We start from the raw sequence: 27,234 nt of genomic DNA, 5'->3' as shown, positions 1-27,234 counted from the left end.
TCCCATTGAGGTCACTTGAAAGCTGAACAAATCGATGGACAAGGCCTTTTGTTACCTGTTCCCAGGGGAAAAGAAAAGATTGGAGATGGAGAATTATTATGTCCATGCCAGTGTTTCTGTTAGTTAAGAAGAAGCAAAGTTTCTAGATATTCTAAATGACTATTCCCTAGATCAGTTGGTCATGGAACCGACCAGAGGGACGGCAACCCTGGACTTAATCCTCAGTGGGGACCGGGACCTGGTGCGAGATGTAAGTGTTGTTGAACCGATTGGGAGCAGTGACCACAGTGCTATTAAATTAAACATACATGTAACTGGCCAATTGCCAAGAAAATCCAACACGGTCACATTTGACTTCAAAAGAGGAAACTTCACAAAAATGAGGGGATTGGTAAAAAGAAAGCTGAAAAACAAAGTCCAGAGGGTCACATCACTTGAAAATGCTTGGAAGTTGTTTAAAAACACTATATTAGAAGCTCAACTGGAGTGCATACCGCAGATCAGAAAAGGTACCGCCAGGGCCAAGAAGATGCCAGCATGGTTAACGAGCAAAGTCAAGGAAGCTCTTAGAGGCAAAAAGTCTTCCTTCAGAAAATGGAAGTCTTGTCCGAATGAAGAAAATAAAAAAGAACACAAACTCTGGCAAAAGAAATGCAAGAAGACAATAAGGGATGCTAAACAAGAATTTGAGGAGCACATTGCTAAGAACATAAAAACCAACAACAAAAAATAATATAAATACATTCAAAGCAGGAGACCATCTAGGGAGACAATTTGACCCTTGGATGATAAGGGAGTCAAAGGTGTACTAAAGAACGATAAGGAGATTGCAGAGAAGCTAAATGAATTGCATCTGTCTTCACAGTGGAAGATATAGGGCAGATCCCTGAACCTGAACTAACATTTGCAGGAAGGGATTCTGAGGAACTGAGACAAATAGTGGTAACGAGAGAGGAAGTTCTAAGCTTAATGGACAATATAAAAACTGACAAATCACCGGGCCCGGATGGCATCCACCCGAGAGTTCTCAAAGAACTCAAATGTGAAATTGCTGATCTACTAACTAAAATATGTAACTTGTCCCTTGGGTCCTCCTCCGTGCCTGAGGACTGGAAAGTGGCAAATGTAACGCCAATCTTCAAAAAGGGATCCAGAGGGGATCCCGGAAATTACAGGCCAGTTAGCTTAACTTCTGTCCCTGGAAAACTGGTAGAAAGTATGATTAAAGCTAGATTAACTAAGCACATAGAAGAACAAGCCTTGCTGAACCAGAGCCAGCATGGCTTCTGCAAGGGAAAGTCCTGCCTCAGTAACCTATTAGAATTCTTTGAGAGTGTCAACAAGCATATAGATAGAGGTGATCCAGTGGACACAGTGTACTTAGACTTTCAAAAAGCGTTTGACAAGGTACCTCACCAAAGGCTTCTGAGGAAGCTTAGCAGTCATGGAATAAGAGGAGAGGTCCTCTTGTGGATAAGGAATTGGTTAAGAAGCAGAAAGCAGAGAGTAGGAATAAACGGACAGTTCTCCCAATGGAGGGCTGTAGAAAGTGGAGTCCCTCAAGGATCAGTATTGGGACCTGTACTTTTCAACTTGTTCATTAATGACCTAGAATTAGGAGTGAGCAGTGAAGTGGCCAAGTTTGCTGACGACACTAAATTGTTCAGGGTTGTTAAAACAAAAAGGGATTGTGAAGAGCTCCAAAAAGACCTCTCCAAACTGAGTGAATGGGCGGAAAAATGGCAAATGCAATTCAATATAAACAAGTGTAAAATTATGCATATTGGAGCAAAAAATCTGAATTTCACATATACGCTCATGGGGTCTGAACTGGCGGTGACTGACCAGGAGAGAGACCTCGGGGTTGTAGTGGACAGCACAATGAAAATGTCGACCCAGTGTGCGGCAGCTGTGAAAAAGGCAAATTCCATGCTAGCAATAATTAGGAAAGGTATTGAAAATAAAACAGCCGATATCATCATGCCGTTGTATAAATCTATGGTGCGGCCGCATTTGGAATACTGTGTACAGTTCTGGTCGCCTCATCTCAAAAAGGATATTATAGAGTTGGAAAAGGTTCAGAAGAGGGCAACCAGAATGATCAAGGGGATGGAGCGACTCCCTTACGAGGAAAGGTTGCAGCATTTGGGGCTTTTTAGTTTAGAGAAAAGGCGGGTCAGAGGAGACATGATAGAAGTGTATAAAATTATGCATGGCATTGAGAAAGTGGATAGAGAAAAGTTCTTCTCCCTCTCTCATAATACTAGAACTCGTGGACATTCAAAGTAGCTGAATGTTGGAAAATTCAGGACAGACAAAAGGAAGTACTTCTTTACTCAGCGCATAGTTAAACTATGGAATTTGCTCCCACAAGATGCAGTAATGGCCACCAGCTTGGACGGCTTTAAAAGAAGATTAGACAAATTCATGGAGGACAGGGCTATCAATGGCTACTAGCCATGATGGCTGTGCTCTGCCACCCTAGTCAGAGGCAGCATGCTTCTGAAAACCAGTTGCCGGAAGCCTCAGGAGGGGAGAGTGTTCTTGCACTCGGGTCCTGCTTGCGGGCTTCCCCCAGGCACCTGGTTGGCCACTGTGAGAACAGGATGCTGGACTAGATGGGCCACTGGCCTGATCCAGCAGGCTCTTCTTATGTTCTTATGTTCTTAAGAAAGACCATAAGAATTGCCTTGCTTGCTCCATCCATCCAGCATTCTCTCTCCAGTCAGGTGCTTCTGGGTGTTCACAAGCATGGCATAAAAAGGACGGCTTTCTTCTGTTGTTTGACAGCTGGTTGTTGATGGTGCCCTGCCTTTGAACATGACGATTCACTTTAGTCCTGCCGGAAGGAAGGGCAGGATATAAACAAACAAACAAACAAACAAACAGCGCAAATAGCAAAGCTTTTAATTTTTTTGCAATACTTAAAGTAGTTATAGTAATTAAGGCTGAAATTTAATACATAATACTTATGAGTGAAGGGCCACCCCTCAGTGGTAGCACATCTGTTTTGCATGTAGACGGTCCCAGGTTCAATCCCTGGCATCTGCAGGGCGGGCTGGGCATGTCCCCGTCTGAAATTCTGGAGAGCCAATGACAAACAGTAGAAACAGTACTGAATTAGTTGGACCAATGTGCTGACTTGGTATAAGGTAGCTTCCTATGTCCCTTGATCATGTATGGGCTGTAGAATTAGAATTACTTGGGGATTATTCAGTCCTCTTTTGAAACTCTCCCCATCCCTTTGAGCCGGTTGTTCTTTTGCTGAGTGTATCTGCCAAATATAAATGACAAGAAGGACCTCCAGGATATTATTGTAAACTGTTAGTTGATTGAACAGATCAGTTTCCTCTTCATCCTCATATGACACCACAACATTCTAGGAACATAGGAAGTTGCCTTATGTTGAGTTAGACAGTTGGTCCATCTAGCTCAGTATTGTTTACACTGACTGGCAGCTGCTCTCCAGGGTTTTGGACAGGGGACATTTCCAGCCATACCCGGAGATGTCTGAGGTCTTATCTAGGACCTTCTGCATTCAAAACAGATGCTGTTTCACTTACAAAATGATAGGCACTCTATCGTCCATGAAAGCTTCTTGATTTTCACTGCAAAATCTCAAAATTGTACCATGTTATAGTTGAATGCATAATGGGAGATGTATGGAGGAAAGGTGAATCTGCAAACAAATGACATTAGCAGTTACAGCAGTACATTCATTTGGATAGTTTAGTCAGTTAGAAATATTTCCTGTTCTAAGATTGTGGATTGTGATTTTGTCAGCGGAATTCTGGATGGAGGTGAGACTAGAAGACTAGGTGAGGGGAGAAGGTTGCAGTAGTCAAGGTTGAGTATTATGAGTAGGTCCAGAATGAGATGGAATGATCTAGCAGTCATAATATGTGCCCCTTCCCAATCCCCACTTTGACAAAAACATTATGTGAATTCTTTGTAACCAACGGGTAGGTCCTAGTGGTTTGGCACCAAATTACTTAAAGGACTATCTTTGCCTGTGTGATTCTATCAGGGATTTGAAATCTGCCTGCCATGGAGATGAAGTTTGCAGGTAAAAAGATAAGGCTTTTTCAGTGGTGGCCCCACACCTATTGAACTCCCTCCCCCTAAAATACACAATCATCCCCCTCCTTGGTGTTGTTTAGGTGGGCACTAAAAAGTTTTCATTTAGGATTGCTTCTAGTGAGGGTGTTCAATAGGCATTAGCCTTGGTTTTTAGTCTTGCACCGATATACCTGGCTATGAGTCAAATGATACAGAAGGATTTGAGATGTGTGGGTTTTTTTTACTAGCTGTTGTTGTGATTGTGATTATATTGTTTATATTTTATATAGTTTTAAATGTTGCAAGCCATCATGGGAAGATACTGTATTTTGAGCAGCAGCTAATAAACATATCAAAGAAACCGAATGAAATGAAACAAAACAAAATGTTTCCTGTCACTGGGCTGCTGCATCTCATCGGAAATCCTAGAAGATGCGTGTTGCCTCACTATGTCATGGGATGCATTCGGGAATGCTTTGATTTGGATTCCTGCATTGAGCAGGGGGTTGGACTTGATGGCCTTATAGGCCCCTTCCAACTCTACTCTTCTATGATTCTGTGCTTGAGTGGAAGCCATATGATGGCAAACTCAGTTAAGGTACAGTAAACATTTGAACCCCCTCCACTGTAGAAGTGGTGGTGTAGTGCAGTGGCCAGGAGTGTGTTCTGGCAAGCCCTTTGTACAATCTTTCCCTTATTAATCACAAGCTAGTTTGGTGGTCTTTGATATTTTCAACCCAACTAGCAATAAAGAGATAATGATGGTTATCGTTTAACAAAACTGTTGCAAGGATAACTGAGGATCAAAGTACACAGGATGCCCTCGCATGCCAAATAGCAGCTTTTGTGGGGAGGACTTTCATTGGGGTCATGGCAAGGGTTAAGCCTCTCTCTGATTGGGGCCTCATAGCAACTACAGTTTTCAGTTAAAAGAAAAAGGCAACATCAGACTATGTTGTTAACATCATCTGTACAACCCAGCAACCCTGATAGCATAAGACATGTGAAGTGCTCTGAACATGTGTGCTGTATCAGTTTAGGTATAATTACATTTTTAAATGGTGCTTTTAAACATGGCAAGAATAATGCAGGTATAAAACATTATAAAGAACAGAAAATGATATAATTATATGGCATACAGAAAAGTGAACTGATTTTTAAACCAGTAATTTAAAAAAGACATGATTTGAAAGACCCCGAGGACAAAAACTGATTTAGATGGTAAATTTAAATCAGGTTTCCTATTTTGAAATTCACATATTTGGTGGATAACCATGCATGTCAACTAGCTGCTTTAACAGTAAAAACATAATGGTCTGTACAGTCTTTAGTATGACCAAGGAGCTTAATATTTAAACCTTTATGTGCCTTTTTGCAGTGCAGAATTAACCGTGCTTAGAGACAAATTTCTTTGTGATTCTGCCTGTTCACATTCAAGGAAGCAAGGTCATGTATTAAAGGCTAAGGTTCCAATCCTGTGTGCCTTATTTGAAATACCTGTCAAAGTTGGATTTACTTCTGGGTAAATGCACAGGATTGGTCTGTAACAAGTCTTTAGAAATGTCTAGAAGTGAGAGAAGGTACGCAAAAATAGGTAAACCCATGTTTCTTCATGAGATGGAAAGTAAGGGTTGTATTCATTGTAGCGCTATGGTGAATGTTCCTTCAGTGCAAGGATTTCTCCTTGTACAATTATACATTCTCCCCATCTTCTCTCCCCACATGCCCCCTAAATCTGTTCTGGGGGTTCCTGTTGCCCTAGCGGTAATCCTTGTACTAGCATATTTACTTCCTTTAACACTGCTTTAAATGTCTGTGCTGTTTGGTTAGAACAGTAAACTGCAGAACTTGGATACTTGGAACACAGAGAATAGGATTAAGAATAGAAGATTTTGGTTTACTCCATAATTCTGAGAGACCCTCTCCAGTTTGGATCTAATGTTTCATGCTTGCATCAGAGCCTTTCTGAACATGGTGTATGCCTATATTTTTTTTATGAGGTGGTTCAGTGGCTTTCTAGCCCTCTTTTTTCTTTTCTTAAAAATATAGCTGCTTGGGTAATTACCCATTTCCTGGGTTATTGTAAGGAGAAAAAGATGGCTACCCCATGTACCTACAGGGAAAAGCAATCTTTTTCTCCACGCAATTACCTAGTAGAGGGTGGGATGTCACAAGGTACTGCCACTTCCAGAGGCTTTTTAAGCCAAACTTTTCAACAAGCATGGCAAGCACCATATTTTCTGGCTGCTCCAAGCATTTTAAAAGCGTGCATTTGATGGAACAAGTTTATTGGTCTACACATGTACAGAGGACACAAACTGGATTAAGACCATTCTTTCTAACTCTAAATAGGACAGCCTTTTATTTAAGCACTTTCCTGGTAATCACAGTTGATAGCAAATTGCATGCAAGTGATAAGAATAAATGGCATGGAGGCAAGTGAATGAGACTGACCCTAGTCAGTTGCCATGGGACTGTAAAGTTGAATGGAAGCATATTCTAGCTCCATCTGTCAGGAAAAACAAGCTGTCTTGTGTGTATATATGTACCTAAAAGTGGGAAGGCCCGCATGACCAGTTTAGATGACACTGCTGAGATTATATCTTCAGAAAATGGTATCTGAATTTGCTTGCTTTTCTTTGCCCTTCCCCTTCTTTTAGAACGTATTGTTGTTGTTGTTGTTGTTGTTGTTATTATTAATAATAATAATACTTCTATGTTTGATACATAGTCATGATTCATTCTTTAGAGATTGTAAATGTAGGCTTTAATATGTTTTTACTACATTCAGAGTTTCTTTGAAGTCAAGTTATGTCTATTAAAAATAGATGCTTGATATAATCAATTTTTAAAAATATTTTTAAAAGCTGATTTAAATATATAATTTTTTATCTGTAATTGTACCCAAAGGTCTTGTGCCTTCTGCATTTGCCACAATCATTCATGGAGAAATACAGCCTACACATTAGTAGATGGTATCATTCAGGTTAGAGTGTAAGAAGAGAATAATATGTGTTCAGTGTACGTGATGCAACTATAACTACACATAGTAACATAGGAAGTTGCCTTAGTATAACTGACTCAGTATGATCATTGGTCCATCTAGCTCAGTATTGTCCACACTGACTGATAGCAGCTTTCCAAGGTTTCAGAGAGGGTTCTCACCCATCCCTACCCAGAGATACCAGGGATTGAGCCTGGGACCATCTGCATGTAAGGCAGATGCTCTACCACTGAGCTACAGCCCTTCCCCTTATTAAGTTCTTAATTCCATATGTCTATCTGTATGTTGAAACTAAAATTCTCTTAATATGCTGCAACATCTGATAATCCTATGCAATTATCAACACACTTATTTTTTACATTTTCCATTGCTGTAAATGAGACTTCTTTAGAGCAATTTTTTTTAGAGTTACTGTAACAGTCACATAACATTTCTTGGTTAGTTTCCAAAAGGCATTCTTGAGCTTTTTGGGTGCTCATACATAAAAATAAGCTACCAGGAATATGTGCTGTGTAAGATCCTTCAAAATTAATGGGACTTATGCTCATATACTCTATTGACCAGTTCATGCTTGTTTCATTAAGACTTCTAAAAGAGAATTTCCCAGTGTTTTGCACCCTCTGAGGACTTCAAAAAAATACAGAGTACTCCTAACATTAGCCTTTCCCTCTGACCCCCCACAGCTATTATGCTTTAGTAAATGAAAATATTACTTTAAAAATTATTACCTTACTTAAGCTTTTTGAGAAGCTGGGTTATTAACAGAAAGCATCCTTTCAATTCTATGTGGATCATTTCCCAGGCACACTGACTCTGCTGGCTGGCCGTTAGGAAACTGTTCATTCCTCGAAAGTATTTTTTGATTTCCAGAGTTAAAAGATATGATGCCACATTGTCACCGTTTATCAGTCCTGTCTTCATCTCTGTTGTACCGAAACATGTCTCCAGTTGCTTAATTTGCTGGTAAAGATCATTCTGTAAATTTTCAAGGCATGTTGAGTTCCAGGCATTGTAAGGATGGTCTCTGCTAAGAAAGATGAGGATATGTTGGAGGATCTCATAGATAATAATTACTCTGTCACTCTCAATAGCTTTGAGGACTTCCAGAGGAAATCTAAAGTCTGTTGCTTCAGATATACACTGTATAGGAAATTGTTCATTCATCCTGCACAGATGGTGTAAGTTGGTCCGGATCAATTGGTTCCACTGGGCGTGAAGGATAGGACATTTGGAAAGTGAGAGTGGGTTCGATTTCGCAGATTTGCCAGAGAGCAGAAGCATGAGGCAAACTTGTAAGCAATTTCCACCAATGGCAAAGGCCATGATGATCAAGCTGTTCCAACTTCCTCATCTCCTGGAGTCTCTTTAAATATATTTCGGAGACTCCTATAGAAATCTGCCACCCTTCTGAATTTATTTGACGTGAGGCATTTGCATTAATCATAATATGATTTATTTATTTTCTTCCAGATTCCAAATGCCTTTGAGGAACATCATTGGTTATTTTCGGTTCTGTTAAATGAGTTTCAATTAAAATTTGGGAGTGTTTTTTTATGACCTTCCTGTACAAACTTAGATATTAATGTTTAAAGTGGACATAGTCTTTTATATCATATGAGATGAGACAGAGTTCACATTTTTGTTTTCTTTTTTCTTGTTTATAATAATTGTTATTAATTCTTAGTATATTATTTAAATTAAAAAAGAAGAAAGTCAAAATAACAGCATAAACAAAGCTGTTGGAAAGAGCTAAAATCTGATTTTTTTGTTATCACCACTTCTTTTAAAGGGTACTTACTTGTTTAATCTTGGTGTAGTTTAGTTTATACATTTATAATGCAGTTTTTTAGCCAACCTGTTCCCAGTTGACAAGAACATTAAAATAACAATAAAGGTAATATAAAATAACAATAAAACATTCAATAAGAGAAGCAATTAAAGCAGCAGGTTACAATAAAATCCAGAGCATAAAAGCCTGCGAGAACACCAGACAGATGATGAGGTGGCTAGGAAGCGGGCCTCTCTGGAGAGGGATTTCCATAAGGGGGCACCACTACTGGGAAGGCTATTTCTCTGGTTGCCCCCTACATGTCTTTTGATGGCACAGTATGTGGAAAAGAAATTCCATTTATGATTTTAACAAGTGGGCAGATTGATGTGGGAACAGGAATTCCTTTAAGTACCTAGGTCCTGCTTTCCTTTGTTTTATTTTATTTTTAAAAAATGTTTGGTCTTCAGCTATTTTGAATTGGCCTTTTTCTACCCATTTCTCTATACAGGTCTTCAAAGCATGCACAGAGAAATGTAAGGTTAGAATTAACAGTCTCGCTGTGATAATTTTGTTGATTTCATTGTAGCTCTGCCAGTGTGGCCATCAAACTGCTGTTTTAAAACACCATTTTCCACAGTCTTCAGCAATTAGACACAGCATATTGGATAATTCCAAGCAGCTCATCAGCCTGTAGGAAATGTGATCAGATTCATTGCCTTCCCAAATGACTTCCTACCTAGGAGGAAGTAGTTAATTTTGTCCTTAGGAGTGCTTGTAGCATAGTATATAGCAAATCAATATTACAGTAATTTACACAGATTCTTGCTAAGTCTATATCTCCTTAAAAAAGATAAACAAGACCTCTGCAAATATGATTTCACATTATAAATTTGGTTCAGTGCTAAACTGTGGAGAGGCAGCTTTCTCAAAGGGCTAGTTGCAAACTGTACTTTTATTCCATTCCTCAAATTCTCACTTAGGTTAATTCCCTCCATTCCAAGCACATGTACACTGATTGAATGCTATCCATGAGTGACAGAATAACTTACTTTTCATCATGACTGTGCATAACTATATGGGTCGGATGATTAAGAGCATGCTAAGCATTATTAGATATCAAAGACATATACTAGACAGAACGACCCAGACAATTCTCTTAATTATAGTGAGTAGCCTCCAGCATCTTTGACAAGAATAATTACTGTTGTTTAAGTGAGAGTATTTTTCTATACAGAGTGAGTAAAGGAGCAATCATTTGCATTATTCATGTCAGATAGTATGTTTGCCTTTTGGGTAAGAAGGAACCAGAAGTCACAATAAATCATCTACTGTGATGGGCAGTAACTCTCTAAAGTTTTAGGAAGATTGCATCCCCATCCTGCTACCAGTTTCCTTTAGGTAGAAATGCCAAGAATTGAACGTGGGACATTCTGCATGCAAAGCATATGTTTTATGACTGCTGAGCTGAGGACAACTTTAAATGGCAGTGGCAGTGGCTCTACATCTGCTTTACAAATTTCCACAAATTACTAGTCCATAAAAACTTTATTAGGTTGCCTGCCCATGCAGATCTGTGTAAGTAATGTGTAGCTCAGAAGAGAGAGAGAAAAGATCATGTATACCAAAGAACAGAGCACAGAACGATCTAGCTTGAAATAATTTTAGAGAAAGCACAGAGTACAAAACTTGAAACAGCCACTAGATCAGGAGGAAGACCTTCTGGAATCATTACTTAATACTTCTTTGGTAATTAAAGTTGAATTTCTTGTCTTAAAATTGCACTCTACTAAACCTGCCACTGGGTTTATTCTATTTTCTACAAGTCAGAATCTTAAGAGGTCATGCAAACTCTTTCAATACATTCTTATTGTAATGGACAGCTTACTTTGCAAGGACAAATGTAGGAGGACTTACAGATGGATAATTTCATAGAACTGTATAGTCATATTCACTAATAGGCAAAAAACCCTTGTGGTTTAAGAATGTACCTATAGCCAACAGGTATTTCTATAAAACTTTAAAAAACTTTTACCAGCTATAGTGAATGTACCAGGGGAGCAGGAGACCAGACCTCCTCTCTGAGATATTGTACTGCCCTACAAATTTGTAAAAATGCAAACAATTTGGGTTGGTTTTTCACAGTCCAATCCACTTCCTATGTAACTTGGAAGAATTCTATGCATATATGATGGCAGTGCAAAGTGTTTTTTATAATTATCAAAGAGGTAAAAGGTATTTATTTTCCATTTAATCCACAGGCTAGTTTGTTAGATAATCTCCAGGGTCATGTTAGGGGAAAAAAATATACAGAAAACTAATGAGCAATTTGCTGACCCTGGCCAAAATGGTTGTGACAAACTGGAAAAATAAAGAGAAGACATGAAAAGAGAAGTGGCTTATAAACATTGGCATATAATCCTGGTGAATAAGATGATTGTATTTCAGAAAATGTGGACAGGAAAATTAATAAATATTCCATTTGCTAGAAAGGTGGCAACTGTTTATTACTTGCAATACTGCACAACTTGTTACCCACCAAGTCAAACACAGTTTTGTTAGGAAGCCTATTAGAGCTTGTTAACATGCCCACTCCTCCTGCTTCTTACCTAGGGCTGCAAATGAGCATGTTGTCAAGCGCAGGGCATTCTACAATTCAGGATTGGTGTGCTTTGTTGGGTTTGTTTTCTAATATTTGACAAAATTTATATACCATTTGTGTTTTTTTTAATAAAACAAAACTTCTAAGGGTTTTACAAAATGTGGATCACAAGTTGTGCTGTCTGGCTGCTAGAATAAAACTAAGCCTTTTGAATCATTGCAAGTCTCTGGCATTGAATATAATAGGAGGTAAATTAGTATGCTATAGCCAGCATGGATTTTTCACATTCTGCAATGTTGAATTGAAAATACCCCCATGCCATTCTGATGCTTCCCATAAGCTCATTTCAAAAGAAAACCTTACAAAACTTATAGTCCTGAACTCAGAAACGCTTGCTTAACAACCCTCTAAATTTTCATGGCGATACACAAAACAGTCAGAGAGAATAGAGTTCAAAGTCTAAAAGAGAGAAAAAAACCAAAGCCCTTTTGGACTTTTGTCTCTGAACGTTCTCATAATCTGTTGAAATTCATTAAAATCAGCCATGTTCACTGAGTACCTGTAATCCTCTTACTGACCTTGCCCCATACTTTGACCTTCATCTTCTGCAGTTTAAAAGTAAAAAAAAAAAGCCTGGCTGATTTTTAATTAATTTAAGAAATTTTGCCTTGAACCCAATGATAGTGTTAGGCATGCTCAGTAAGAACCAACTGTCAGTGTTCTAAAAGCCAGACTCACAGCTTCTTGGCTTGACTAATCAGGGGCCACACCCACACTAGACTTTGATTTCACTTGAGAAAGTCATGGGTTCCCTCAAAGAATCCTGGGAAGTGTAGTTTCTGAAGGGTGGTGAGAGAAGAGCTCCAGTGGCCAGACTGGTTTAACAGTCAGCTACTCTGATTGAAGGACTGTGAGGGGAACAGGGCGTCTCCTAGCAACTCTCAGCACCCTTCACTAACTACACTTCCCAGGATTCTTTGAGAGAAGCCATGACAGTCCAAAGTGAAATAAAGGCCTGGTGTTGATGTGGCCAGAGACAGCTTTGGTTTAAATTTGGGTGGGAGGCTACATGTGCCTGCTGTAGAATAAAAAGGCGGGGCAAATGCTGAAAAGCAATGAAACTGTTCACGTTTTCCTTTTGGAAAGGTAAGGGGCTTCCCTTGTGCCCACCCACCCAATCTCCTCCCCCTCCTGCCCCTCCCCCAGGTCAGTGTTGGATTACAACCTAACAGACCAGGGTTTGAATCCCCACGCAGCCATAAAGCTCACTGAGTGACCTTGGGCCAGTCACTGCCTCTCAGCCTCAGAGGAAGGCAATGGTAAAACCACCTCTGAATACCGTTGACCATGAAAACCCTATTCATAGGGTCACCGTAAGTCAGGATCGACTTGAAGGCAGTCCATTTCCATTTTCAAACATGATTGCACAGAAATAAATCCCATTGAACTCAAAAAGTATGCAAATGATCAAACCCACCATCCCTTCTCCTCCCTCCTATTGCCTCCCTCTTGCCCCTTTCCTCTCCCTTCCTTTGCCCCTCCCATCCCCCTCCCATCCGCCTCCCCTTCCAATCCCCTCCTTCCCCCTCCTCCCCTTCCTCCTCCCCATGGTCAGTTTTACCTATCTTAAGCATGATTGCACGGGAGTAAATACAGCTGAACTCTATAAGCATGCAAATGATCAAACCTGCCCCTCCCCCCTCCTTTGCCCCCTCCAATCCACCCATCCCCCCTCCCTCTCCTACTCCTCCATGGTCAGTTTTTCCTATCCTAACCATGATTGCATAGGAGTAAATCCCATTGATCAGACCTGCCTTTCCCCTCCTACTGTCCTCTCCCTTCCTCCTCCCCTCCCCTCCTCCTTATTCCTACTCCCCTGCCCACTCCAGCCCTCCCCCCCCCGGTCAGTTTTACTTATCCTAAGCATGATTGCACGGGAGTAAATCCCACTGAACTCAATACAGTAGGGCCCCGCTTTAAGGCGTTCCGCTGATGTGGCGGCTTTCATTTTCAATTTTAAAGGTATTTTTTGCTCTTTTGTGATGTTTTTGCGTCATTTTTGCGCGATGCAGCCCATTATAGTGAATTGAGTTCCGCTTTATGGGGATTTCTGCTTTACGGTGGGGGTCCGGAACGGAACCCGCCGTATAAGCAGGGCCCGCCTGTATAATGCAAATGATCAAACCTGTCCTTCTCCTCTGCTCCCTCTCTTGCCTGCTCCCCTCCCCCTCCTCCCCTCTGCTCTTCTTCCCCTCCCTCCTCCTCCTCCTCCCTATCCCCTGTGGTCAGTTTCACTTATCCTAAGCATGATTGCAGGGGAGTAAATCCCACTGAACTCAATAAGCATGCAAATGATCAATTCATTCTCAGCAAACTTGCACAGGATCCCGTTTCTTACCTCCTGGATTAAAAAGCAGAAAAATTCACTAGTCGGCTAAAAACCTTGCAGTTTAAGAATGTACCTATAGCGCACAGCTATTTCTATCAAACTTTAAAAAGCAGGGAAATTGGGCAGCCATAGTGAAAGCACCAGAGGAGCAGGAGACCTGACCTCCTCTCTGAGATATTAGACTGCTCTACAAATTGGTCAAAATGCAAACACCATTTGGGTTGGTCTTTCACAGTCCAATTCACTTCCTGTGTAGCTTGGAAGAATTTGGTAACATGTGCCTCCGAGCATATGGTGAGTGGTAGCAACACCTTCAGTCAGCCCAAATAATAGAGATGTGCTGATCTTGTTTTAGCCGGGAGGAAGCAACATTATTAAGACAGTTGACATAGTTCAGATGGTCACTTTAAATACGTCTGATTTCCTTTGCAATTTTAGTGAAGTTTCCTATACGAAATCATTTTCTTTTGCTTCTATTTCTGTGAATATGTGTACAGCAACACTTTGCAAAATTTAGACTAAAAAAACTCCAAACATAATTGTGGAATAATAGCAATGACTATTCTGCAGAATAGTCTCCAGTGCACATGAGGTGTGTCTCAATTTGCACAAGATAAAACAGTGGCAGTGAAAATATGTTCTAGCAAAATTCTAGGTGTGCTCTGTGTTTTTAATTGACTGTGTCCACCTTGCCTTAAATGAAGTGGTTTAAACATAGCAGGCTGAAAACATACATCCTCTTTTTTCCAACAGGTTGAGTCGTTGCTGAAGTAGCAACATATTGTATTCAGTCTGATTTTACATCAAACTGCAGTTTCAGATTCAACTGTTAATGCACCCAAAATAGAAATAGAACATAACCTCCAGTTGGAAACACGAAACACTGTCTTCACCATCATATGACATTGACCAATAAAAAGGCTTTGAAATTAACAAACATAAATTTGACACAGATTGCTAGGATGAAAAATGAAAGAAATAAAATTTTCTAGATTAGATTCTTTGTAGAAACATTAGTAACACGGGAAAGAAGCAAAGTAAGAAGAACACCAACAAACACAAAAATATAATTTTTTGGAGATGGCAGGTGTTGCCACCACTCACCATATGCTCAGAGGCACATGTTACCAAATTCTTCCAAGCTACACAGGAAGTGGATTGGACTGTGAAAGTCCAATCCAAATGGTGTTTGCATTTTGACCAATTTGTAGAGCAGTCCAATATCTCAGAGAGGAGGTCAGGTTTCCTGCTCCCCTGGTGCTTTCACTATGGCTGCCCAATTTCCCTGCTGCCCTGGTGCATTCACTATAGGTGCCGAATTTCCCTGCTTTTTAAAGTTTGATAGAAATATCTCTTGACTATAGGTACATTTTTTGCCTATTGAATATATTTAAATCTTATTTTTTAAATTTGTGTTTATTTCACTTATGAATACACTGCTTAATCACCAAAGTTTCTAAGCAATGTCCATAAAGATTACAAAAGGCATACAGTGTATAAAATCAATAAAAATTAATAATAAAAACAGAACACTTCCCTAATAAGACTGCTGAAACAGAAAGGTCTTCATCAAGCACCTGAAGATGAACAGGGAGGGGTCTGTCTGATCTTAACTGGGAGGTAGTTCCAGAGAATCGGGTCCACAGTACTGAATGCATGGCTTCTGGTGAATACAAACTGTGCATCTGAGCCATGGGGGATCACTTATATAGAGGACTGGCCTATTGGGTTTGAGCTTGCATTTTGGGAATGTTTTTTTCTTTTTCTTGTCTTTTTTATGCATGTTTTGTATAGTATCTCTTGTAGACTCTCTTTCCTGAAATAATCATCAGTATAATAAAAATCCAAATGATATTTTGTATGTTCCATCTGATAACGTGACATTTATTCATTCAGGTAAATGTGTGTGGTACTACAAACTGAGTTGCATAAATGGTTACAGGAAGATATTCTCCCTTGTCAAATCCGAGAGCACTTATTCACAGAGGATCTTGTCCATTGGCTCAGAATGATAACTAGGGCAAATTAAGTGACCTGCTGACTTGGGTCATTACACATGACTAGGACCATATGGTGAAACAGGATTACTTAAGTGTGCTACTGCTGGTCCACATTGTGATTATTCCAGGAATTGAAAGAGAGCAAAATGGGTCACATCATTTTTAAAAAAGATTTAAAGCCTGTCTAGTTTCAGGGAGGTTACTTACATAGCTGCAATCACAATAATGCTTGTGACATTGCTTGGAGGTTTCCACTCAGCCTGATATTGGAAGAAACATTTGCTTTCAACTAGCTAAATGCCCATCATTGTGAAAGCAGGTGTGTGTAGAAGGTGCATGTATATTGCTTAGAGCTGGCTGTGATGGTTCCAGGATATCGGAGACAGTTGCATACAGCACCTTCAATGCCCCCCCCCCGAACAGATGGGACATCCAAACTGAGAATTCTCTTAGATGGCATCTGATCTTCTTTGATACTGTGTGCAAAGTGGAAATGGTAGCACTGTTAGGGCGATGAGCCCTCTGCTAGTTTGGGGGCCCTAGCAAACGTCCATCCTTGTCATCTTGTGGAGCCAGACCAGCTGTACAATCTGACAGTTGATTTTGGCAGAAAAACTATTAATTATTTAATTTATTATTACTGCCTTTTTTCCTGACCAGGCAGAGATGCTTGTGGGATTTTCTGGCTCAGATCAACATAACTTGGTTGGCCTTGAATACTATGTTCCTTGACTTGGGCCTTTTGTTGTCCCACCGCAGGCAGCAAATGTCTTGGGTTCACCCTGCAGAAAACTTGATGGAACTTGATGGAAGCAAAGATGTGCTGGGGATGGTAGGCAGATTTTGTTCCCAACAACAACAATACATCTTGCAAGTTGTCCTGAAGTGCAGTGAGTTCCCCATTGGCAGGCCAATGCAGAGCTCAGTGTGACCTCTGCATAATCCTGGTTGTGCTAGCTTAATCCTTTCTGTTTCTTGGCTGTACTAGGAAATAACATTTATTTATTTAATTTATTATTTGATTTATATCCCATCCTTCCTCCTAGCAGGTGCCCAGGGCAGCATGTGATAGTACCTTGAAGCTAGCTTTCTAAACCTAGTTTAGCTCTATTTCAGTGTTATGAAGGTAAAGGTGTGTTAGAGGAGCAAGGCCATGTGTGCCATCCCTGCCCCCTCCACCCCTGCCCTAGCCGCATTTAGCAGAGCAAAGTCTGAAGGGGGAATGTAAGCGTGTTTGCATGAATGCATTTACAAGCCTCCCCACAATGTGCAGTTTCAATCACACAGGCTTTCCAGTTGCAGGAAGGCTTGCAAGTGTGTGCAAGTGAACACACTTCCAAGCTCCCCTTTAAGACCTTTCCACTTAACATGGAAAAGTCAGGGATGGAGGGGCCAGGGGCAGCACACATGGTCTGACACTCTTTCCCTTTCATAACACCTGCAGGAGGACTCTTATCGGTATCTTGGAAAAGAAATAGAATCTACCTTTTTAGCTCTCCTAGAATACATGCTGTATTTGTTGCTTTGTATTGTACAGTGATCGCATCTATGGAAGATAAAGAGTGGGATAAATTATTTAAAATAAATAAATAAATAAATAGATGGACGAATAGTCTGACCTGGTATAAGGCACTCTTCTATGTTCTAAAAGAAAACAACAATGAACGTCCTTAAAATGGGATGCCTAGTAACTTTCTACTTGAGACCTGGTAATTAGAACAGAGATAAGAACTCCTTGACTTTGTTCCCCACTTGTTTTACATAGATTGTCTTCTAATGCTCAGTTTTATATCCTATATATAACATATAATAAAATAGGGTTTTTCTTAGAGGGTGGCAATATTTTCCCCATCCCAAATTAATATAAAGCAATATGATATCTTCACACACATACACACGCACTTCCCAGTAGGGCCCTCAAAGGATTGCCCTCATGCCTCACTGTCGTGTTCTCTCCCCCCACACACACTATCAGAAAGTGGGAGCCCTTTATTTGCCTAGTATGTAGTGCCAATCGTCCAGGTGCGATAATTTAAAGCTACTGTAGATGTAACTGAAATTTCATGCCTCACTGTTCATGGAGTGTATGTTTTGTTTTTACATGATGGCTCTCTAAAAAAAAGGATTCTATGTTAACCTTAAGCCCCATAGATTTTGGAAGGCATGCAAAAATGTTATAAATAAATAACTTTTCTGTTGCTAAAACGTGGATATTAAAATTGAGGAATAGTAAATACAGGACTTTAGTTACTTACACTGACCGCAGTGATAGTTACACTGTTTTTTTGTCCAAGGATTTTTTTTCTTTATTTATTAACTGGTTGGAAATTGGCTGCAGCATAAGTGTTTTTTTTAAAGTTTTTATTGATATAGAAGAAAATAACAATAGAAATGTAACAATACAACAATAACAACTATCCCCCTCAAAGCCAAACAAATTTATATATTTCCCATGGTGCCAATGGAGAAAGAAGAAAAGAAAAATTTATGTAATTAAATTATTTTTGTAGCCGTTGGCAGATTATCCTATAACTCATGTTTGGATGAATAAATTTCCACCAAATGGCAGTAAGTGTTTATGTTGTATCCTTCCCGTGGAGTCAACGAAGTTCATAAGATATTTTTTCCATCACTGCGATATGCCAGGCATTTCTGTACCATAATATCAAACCTAGACCATCTAATGTTTTCCATTTTTGTACAATAGATTGGTGAACCACCATCAACAGAAAAGACAATAAAGTTTTAAAATTCCAGGTCCATGTTACTACATAGATACAATGACAATAAACGTAAGCCAAGATCCAATTGCCATCCAGAACACCTGAACCCACGGGCAACTCCACCAGAGATGCAGGTGTGTATCTCTGGTGGAGCAGCCCTGCCAACAGTTGGAATTAAGTGTAGATGAGATATGAGATAATTAGACTGGCGTCCTATACCATCTATGGAAAACTTTTAAATTAGTTTCCTTAAACTTAGCTGAAATGGATTTATTCCATTTGTTAGTATATACCTTAACCCATTCCATGTCGTCCAATTCCTGTTGTAAATCATTCTCCCATTGCTTTTGCAACCCTATTATTGAGCCCATCTGGGTTTCTACCATACTTTTATAGAATGTCAACACCAATCCCCTTCCACTTATTTCTGTCTCCAAATCTCTGTCTTTTCAAATCTCGTCAACACCCTAGTAGCATGTTGTTTAACCTGTGGGTCTCAAAGGAAATGTTCTAATTGATGCTTTTGAAACCATCCCGAGGACAAACCTGAAATATTGTGTTGGAATTGTGTCAGTGTAACAGGTCTACCCCCAACAAAGAAATCCCTTAAACTGAAATTTCCCTGTTTCTTCCATGATGCCACCAACCTGTGTAGAGAATCATCCATTTATCCAGGATAATACTGGAGGGGAGTCAATGGTGAGCACGTTGGAGACATTTTGGGTTGCCATTTTTTCCAAATTAAAAATATATTTTTAGTGTATGGGTTATGAATATTTTTGAGACAAAGTTTATATTTAGCCAAAAAAGAGTGTGATCCCAGAGGACTAGATCCAAACATGTCTTGTTCAATGCATATCCATGTTTTGTCTGCTTCCATTATCATGAAGCTTAGTTACCTCAGTTGAAAGGCTTCATAATATATCTGTAGATGAGGCAGTCCCTATCTTCCTTCATCCAACTTTTTATAATAGATTCATTGCTACAGGTGGACTTTTTTCCTGGAAAACGAATGAATTAAACATCATTCACAATTTTTTAAAAGATCTTGGGTGAATGAGGATGGGGAGAACCTGAAACAAGTATAAAAACTGGGGTATGATTTTTATTTGAAGGGATGCAATCCTCCCCATAATTGATAATTTCAGTTTAGACCAATGACGTATGTCCTTTTTAATTTTATGAATCAAATTACAAAAATTTAATTTAAATAATTTTTGAGGGTTCTTGGGAAATAAAATTTCAAGATATCGGAAGAATTTATTATTAATTGGAACCCTCAGTGTCTTACAAACCTCCAATTGATGTTGAGGAGTATTAAAGAACATGACAACTGATTTACTATAATTGATTTTAAGACGTGCTTTGTTGTTATGTGCCTTCAAGTCGACTACAACTTAGGCGACCTTCAAGTCGACTATGACTTAGGCGCTATGAATCAGCGACCTCCAAGAGCATCTGTCGTGAACCACCCTGTTCAGATCTTGTAAGTTCAGGTCTGTGGCTTCCTTTATGGAATCAATCCATCTCTTGTTTGGCTTTCCTCTTTTTCTACTCCCTTCTGTTTTTCCCAGCATTATTGTCTTTTCTAGTGAATCATGTCTTCTCATGATGTGTCCAAAGTATGATAACCTCAGTTTCACCATTTTAGCTTCAAACGATAGTTCTGGTTTAATTTGTTCTAACACCCAATTATTTGTCTTTTTCGCAGTCCATGGTATGCGCAAAGCTCTCCTCCAACACCACATTTCAAATGAGTTGATTTTTTTCTTACACACTTTTTTCACTGTCCAACTTTCACATCCATACATAGAGATCGGGAATACCATGGTCTGAGTGATCCTGACTTTAGTGTTCAGTGATACATCTTTGCATTTGAGGACCTTTTCTAGTTCTCTCACAGCTGCCCTCCCCAGTCCTAGCCTTCTTTTGATTTCTTGACTATTGTCTCCATTTTGGTTAATGACTGTGCCGAGGTATTGATAATCTTGACAAGTTCAATGTCCTCATTGTCAACTGTAAAGTTACATAAATCTTCTGTTGTCATTACTTTAGTCTTTTTGACGTTCAGCTGTAGTCCTGCTTTTGTGCTTTCCTCTTTAACTTTCATTCAGGACAGACAAAAGGAAGTACTTCTTTACTCAGCGCATAGTTAAACTATGGAATTTGCTCCCACAAGATGCAGTAATGGCCACCAGCTTGGACGGCTTTAAAAGAAGATTAGACAAATTCATGGAGGACAGGGCTATCAATGGCTACTAGCCATGATGGCTGTGCTCTGCCACCCTAGTCAGAGGCAGCATGCTTCTGAAAACCAGTTGCCGGAAGCCTCAGGAGGGGAGAGTGTTCTTGCACTCGGGTCCTGCTTGCGGGCTTCCCCCAGGCACCTGGTTGGCCACTGTGAGAACAGGATGCTGGACTAGATGGGCCACTGGCCTGATCCAGCAGGCTCTTCTTATGTTCTTATGTTCTTATCAGCATTTGTTTCAAATCGTTACTGGTTTCTGCTAGTAGTATGGTATTGTCTGCATATGTTAAATTATTGATATTTCTCCCTCCAATTTTCACACCTCCTTCATCATGGTCCAATCCCGCTTTCGATATGATATGTTCTGCGTATAGATTAAATAAATAGGGTGATAAAATACACCCCTGTCTCACACCCTTTCCTATTGGGAACCAATCGGTTTCTCCATATTCTGTCCATACAGTAGCCTCTTGTCCAGAGTATAGGTTGCGCATGAGGACAATCAGATGCTGTGGCACCCCCATTTCTTTTAAAGTATTCCATAGTTTTTCATAATCTACACAGTCAAAGGCTTTGCTGTAATCCATAAAGCACAGGGTGATTTTCTTCTGAAATTCCCTGGTCCGTTTCATTATCCAACATATGTTTGCAATATGATCTCTGGTGCCTCTTCCCTTTCTAAATCCAGCTTGGATGTCTGGAATTTCTCACTCCATATATGGTATGAGGCTTTGTTGTAGAATCTTGAGCATTACTTTACTTGCATGGGATATTAAGGCAATAGTTCGATAATTACTGCATTCCTTGGGATCCCCTTTCTTTGGAATAAGACCTGCTACTTGGGAGAATTGTTTTAGTTCATCTTGAAGGGGGTCAGCCGATTGAAGTGGACCACTGAGCATCAGTAACATGTCATCTGTGTACATGTTCAGCAAATGCTCTCTGCCTTCTCCCCATGAGCGCACAGTGTTCTTATTATTGCACAGTTTATAAGCTAATGGCTTGAGGGAGAGGGTGAAGAGCAAGGGTGATAGCAGACTACCCTGTTTAGTACCCCTTTCCATTGCTATGGGGGTAGAGTCTATATTATTGGTAAGAACCACTGCCAAATTAATAACATATAATTTTGAAATTTTTGAAAGAAAATTTGTGCCAATATTTGCGATGGAACACTTTTAAATATCCCCAGACCAGGCAATCAAATGCCTTATAAGCAACTAGAGAGAGTAGCACTAGGAGTTGTTTATAGTATGTTGTCTTATAAATAATATTTAGCATATTGGTTCAGCAATACATCTTTTAGGCATAAACGCAGTTTAGTTTGCATGGATTGGTCCTGAAATGACTCCATTCAAGCGACTGACCAAAATGGAGGTAAATTTCTTTTGGTCCTGGTTCAGTAATGTGACAGGTCTATATGATCCAACCATTGTTTTGTCCTATCTGGTTTGGGAAGAACAATAATCCACAAAGAATGCCATGTTGCTGGTACCAGGCCACCTGACCATATTAAATTAAATAAATGAGTTAAATGGGGAACTAATAAACCTTGGTACCTCTTATAAAAAAACTACTAAAAGCATCCAGACCCGGGGCTCGGTTTGATTTAAAGTGTTTAATGGCTTGTTTAACTTCCTCCTCCAGTATAGCCATATCTATTTGTGTTCTTTTTTTATCTGACAAGGGATTGGGGTGAAACCCCGCCAAATAGGTATTAATATCTAGGGGCTGAGAAGACTTAGTTTTATATAATTCTTTATAAAAATAAGCAAATACTGAATTAATTAATTGAATCATGAGTGAGAGTACCCTCCGTCTGCCTTATCAAGGTTATTCTAGAGGATACCTGTTGTTTCCTCAAGACATGCGTGAGCACCATGGTTCCCAAATTTATAATATTTTTGTTGGATATAAATGAAAGATTTTGCAATCTTTGCAGAATCCAAAGCCTCCAATTCTTTCTGCTTCTTAACCAATTGAGCATACTTTTTTTTGGATCCATATTTTTTATGCTTTTGTTCCAGATTTGCTGTGTCTTCCAATAAAGTTTTGAGTGAAATCTGTACATCTCTTTCATTTAAAAGATTTACCAATGCATAGGCCACGTATAGTTGCTTTCATGGCATCCCAGATAGTGTCAAATTGCATATCTGGAGTAATGCTAATTGTAAAATCTGCTAAAGCATCAGCTATTGTTTTGGATATTTCCTGGGCCAAAAGTAAGGTTGGATCAATGCGCCAAGCATATGTAGACAAATTCATATGCAGTGGTCTCAAACCATCCTCCACAGCAGCATGGTCTGACACAACCCTTGATAGGATATCAGCCTGTACTAAATGGGAAACTAGGGGGGCAGTGCTTAGAACATAATCCAACCTGAAAAAAGATTGAAATCTTGGAGAAAAGTATGAGTAATCCCTGATGCCCTGGTTCATGTGATGCCAGGCATCCACCACATGAAACAGTCCAACAGCTGAGCAATAACCAATCGACCTTGAAATGAGAGGGTGTTGCCTCCTGTAGATTTAACCATTGTCATGTCACAAATAGTGTTAAGGTCACCTCCAAGCACCACCTCTCCTATAGCAAAGCAAAACAATTTTTTCAGTGTCTTATGTAAAAGGTATATTGTTGAGAATTTGGAGTATAAATGGAAGCAAAGGTGAGAGCGTGACCGCCCATGGTACCAGAAACGAAAAGATATCTACTCTCAGTATCCTGTTGAATTTTGTTTGGTAAAAAATCTACAGATTTTGCAAAGAGAATTCCCACTCCCTGGGTGTGACTTGAGCCAGGAGCCATAAATTGCTCACAGAAATAAGGATATTTAAATACCTTATTTTCTGCACCCGCTTTGTAGGTCTCTTGTAAGAAAACGACGGAGGGTCCCCTCTCACATATGTAATTGGAGACCCTCCTTCACTTTACCATCCCCTAAGCCTGAACATTAAGGCTTAAAAATCAAAACTTAGCCATAAAAATTTACTCATAAGGGGAAAATATGCCAACCGCTGTGTGTATATATGTGTGTGTGTGTATGAAACAAACAAACAAAAGCCTCTCCAACCTTTGAGTTAAATTAATATTCCTCCATACATCACCATACATCTGAACTGTGATAAGCTTCCATTGGTCTAATCCTCCATCCCCCCTTTGACCCCCTTGTGCCTTACATAAGACATATGGGATGTATCCCATTGCCTTCTAGCATGTGCTTTTAAATTGTTAATTTTTTTAAATTGTGTTTTTAAATTGTTTTTTGTGTTTTGAAATTTGTATATTTGTTTTTATTGTTTTTAATTGCTGTAAACTGCCCAGAGAGCTTCGGCTATGGGGTGGTATATAAATGTAATAAATAAATAAATAAAATACCTGCGGTCCGGATACAAAATCCTTCCGCCATCCATAGGCCTGATAATATTGGGGGCTGATAAGCATGCTATTAATCCCACTAAAACTGTTAACAACATAATAATGTGGCAGAGCCCCGACTGTTGCTCTCCCCCTATAGTAGCAAATTACCCATACATAACTTTTACAACCAAATGCATACAACCCAATTATCATAGACTTTTTATCCGTACTTTATGAGACCTTAAACACAGAAAAAATTATCTCATAAGCAGATGTGGTTCCTATTCTTGCAACCGCTTAGACTCAAAATGTAACTTCTCCAGTGTCTTTTTTCTTTGCATTGTTGGACCTTGTGTTTCTTTGAGGTAATGGGGTAGGAGGAATGGAATCAATTCAGGGTCAGCAGCAGTGCTTGGTAGCTTGTGGGAATGTTTTCCAATCATCTCCTGCTTGTACCATATCCAACAGGTTGTCTGACTCAAGATCTTCCTCTTCCCTTGGATTGGGGATGTTAAATAAAGACAGCACACGGGACATCTCCTTCTTCATCGTGGCTCTCTGTAGGGTACCTTAAAGATACCATCTAATCGGGAGGTCCATTCTGCACAGGAAGTGGACCTTTAGTGTAGTGGCACCTGCCCTTTGGAATTCCCCCCCCCTTATATATTAGACAGGTGCCATCTCTGCTATCTTTTCGTCACCTAATGAAGACCTTGCTCTTTCAACAAGCCTTTTAAGTAGAGACCCTATCCCAGTATGTGTTTATGTTGGAATTACTTTTTAAGATGTTTTTAAAGCTTTTTTTTAAAAAGATGTTTTGTTTTAATGTGTTTTAAAGTCTTTTGTTTTTTAAATGGAGAGTGTTTTTAGTGTTTTTGTTTGCTGCCCTGGGCTCCTTTTAGGAGGAAGGGCGGGATATAAATTTAATAAATAAGTAAACAGTGGTATTCTGGTATTAAGGGCAATCTTTTTACAAATAAGGAAACCAGACAGCCTTTCTTCTGTGTACATGATTCTCTAGGGCTACTCAGATCCTGCTGTTGAGAAATATTAGAAGGGTCCTCCACGTCTCTGCCCACCCTATCAGAAAACAAGTTTATTTTGTAAGCTTGAAGACAACTTTTGTATTGCTTGTTGGATGTCAAAATGTTCTGCTATGCAGGAAATGTGTATATTTTTGTAGGGGAAGACCTGTAGCTCAAAGATGGAGCATCTGCTTTGCATGGATCCCAGTTTCAATGTGTGGCATCTCCAGTTAGGTCTGGGGATATCCCTTGTATGAAACCCCGGAAAGCAGCTGCCAGTCAGTCTACTCAGCTGGACGATGAATGGTTTCACTCAGTATAAGGCAGCTTTCTATGTTGCATGTGTATAAAGCTGGCCGGAAGATGGTAAATTCAGTCTGATGCATTTGATGGGAATGCTTGTTCTACAGTGGTTTGTGAGTTTTACATTATGTCTATCCTGAGTCATTCTGTGCATGTTTGGCCCTCTGGTGTAAAATACAAATATTTTTGGTCAACAGGTTTGACTCATCCCAAAGGAAAGGGATTATTTGTTCCAAATAAGTAATAAGCACCTGCAAGGGATCCAGGTGTGCACGCTTCCATCTATATACGCCAGTGATTCACACCCAGACAGTCTGCAGGTAGCTGCCAGCTTAGGGTAATATAAAAAGAGGCTCATTGCTCATTCTTCAATATTATACAAACTCACGTTCACAAATGAGCTGTCATACAGACATACCAGCGCATTGGATACTGGTTCAAGCCCACAGTCTTATCTTGTCTTGTCTTATCCCTTGCTCACTGCTGCCTCTGGTTGGGGAAAGTTAACAAAGGTGCCCTCTAGCTTGATGCCTAATGCAGAAGTGTTGCAGTATCCTTCCATCTCAGGCACCAGTAGCTATCCTCAGCCAGAGGAGGAATGAGAGGCAAGAGTTAGTGTGCAGGAGAGACATGACCAGCTTGAACTTGGGCTTGGTTTACTGGTATGCTCATCTGACAGCCTTGGTTCTTAGGGCAGTGATTTGCATTGTGAGCCCAATTTCTTTATTATGTCAGTCTTCAGCTTCAGATCTAGTTTTTATGTGAAAAACTGGGGTTCTGAGTAAACCCTTATTCATGAAAGAATTCCCTTTCAATGTTAAATATATTTACTGTGTGTATTAGCCCATTCACATGTTGGCAGTGGGGCATGGTAATGAACTGATACCCACAGGAAATACGTTTAACTGTGATGGGTGTGCATGGAATGCTACATGGGTAAAAGCTGAAGCCATAGCCCACACCATATATAAACTGGGCCAGAGAGAGAACTCAGACCAGATCCTGTTAGATTGCCGTGGGTTGTGAATATCAGGCATGCTCAGCAAAGATCTCTTTGAAGGGAATGTTTGGCTGCATCCCGTACATAGCAACAATGTTTTCCCTGCTGCTGAGAGCCAGTGCTGTGTAGTGGTTAAGGTGCTGGACTACGACCTGGGAGACCAGGATTTGAATCCCCACACAGCCATGAAGCTCACTGGATGACCTTAGGCCAGTCACTGCCTCTCAGCCTCAGGAAGGCAATGGTAAACCCCCTCTGAATACTGCTTACCATGAAAACCCTATTCATAGGGTCGCCACAAGTCGGAATCGACTTGAAGGCAGTCCATATCCATCCATATCTGTCTTGGACTTTTTATTTATTTACAGTAGGGCCCCACTTTTTGGCGGCCTGCTTTTTGGCATTCCGCTAATATGGCGGCTTTCCATTAGAGTAAGGCCCCACTCATACGGTGCTTGTTCTGCTTTTACAGCATTTTTTGGGCACCATCCTATTGAATGAGTTCCGCTTTTTGGCGGGTTTTGCTTTTCAGTCAGGGTCTGGAACGTAACCCGCTGTATGAGTGGGGCCCTACTGTATTTTTTATTTATTTATTTGAATAACTGACTCCTTCAGATTGTTATTACTAGTTGCCATTAAACATTGTCATTAAAAAGAAACAGCTTTCTTCTCCATCTTTAATTATAATTAAGCACTGAATAAGGTTGAAGGAATTGTGTTTCCAAACTTTGGCAAGATTAACCTCTCCAAAAATGTAA

General features: G+C 39.9%; 1 protein-coding gene and 1 non-coding gene across 6 annotated transcripts in view; one reads left to right on the top strand and one right to left on the bottom strand.

Annotated features, from left to right (window-relative positions):
* MOB3B (MOB kinase activator 3B) overlaps positions 1-27,234 on the top strand; it is a 146,238-nt gene that overhangs the window by 14,410 nt on the left and 104,594 nt on the right. The window lies entirely within an intron of this gene.
* On the bottom strand, positions 7,236-7,307 carry TRNAV-UAC (transfer RNA valine (anticodon UAC)). The gene has a single exon. It is a non-coding gene; the product is annotated as a tRNA-Val (tRNA).

This window comes from Rhineura floridana, chromosome 1 (assembly GCF_030035675.1).
Source record: "Rhineura floridana isolate rRhiFlo1 chromosome 1, rRhiFlo1.hap2, whole genome shotgun sequence".
In the NCBI taxonomy this organism is placed as follows: Eukaryota; Metazoa; Chordata; class Lepidosauria; order Squamata; family Rhineuridae; genus Rhineura; species Rhineura floridana.
This window is presented reverse-complemented; position numbering and strand designations above follow the sequence as displayed.